The following is a 503-nucleotide window of genomic DNA, read 5'->3' as shown; positions in this document are numbered from 1 at the left end:
TGAAAAATACTATAAATTCCAATTTTTTGCATATCAATATGATGAAAAAATATATCGTGTAAAATGTTAATAAAAAACTATGATAATTAAAAGTGAACGAAGACAATATTATATTTTTTTCGGAAAAGGGTCAAAATTGCCCCCGAACTAAATGAAATAGACCATTTATACCCTTTGTTACATTTTGGGATAAAAAATGCCCCTGCTATTATCCTAAGAGACCACAAATACCCTCAAGAGTTAACACCCCAAATTTTTGTTGACGTGGCAAGCCACGTGGGACTAATCCTTCCACCTAAGCATTGCCAACTAGGATTCACTACAAAAGAACTAGACCTTTAGCGGCAACAACAGTCGCCACAAAAGCCCAAAAAATCGTCACTAAAAGTTTTTAACATTAAATTCTAATTTTGTGTTTTTTTCTTCATTGTTTTTAAAAAAATCAAATATGATATCGATTAAGTAGGAGTTTGAAGACACTGTATGTTTTATTTTTATGTCAT

This window comes from Solanum tuberosum, unplaced genomic scaffold (genome assembly GCF_000226075.1).
Source record: "Solanum tuberosum cultivar DM 1-3 516 R44 unplaced genomic scaffold, SolTub_3.0 scf00388, whole genome shotgun sequence".
Classification (NCBI taxonomy): Eukaryota; Viridiplantae; Streptophyta; class Magnoliopsida; order Solanales; family Solanaceae; genus Solanum; species Solanum tuberosum.
The sequence above is the reverse complement of the archived record's forward strand: the minus strand, read 5'-3'. Positions refer to the sequence as shown.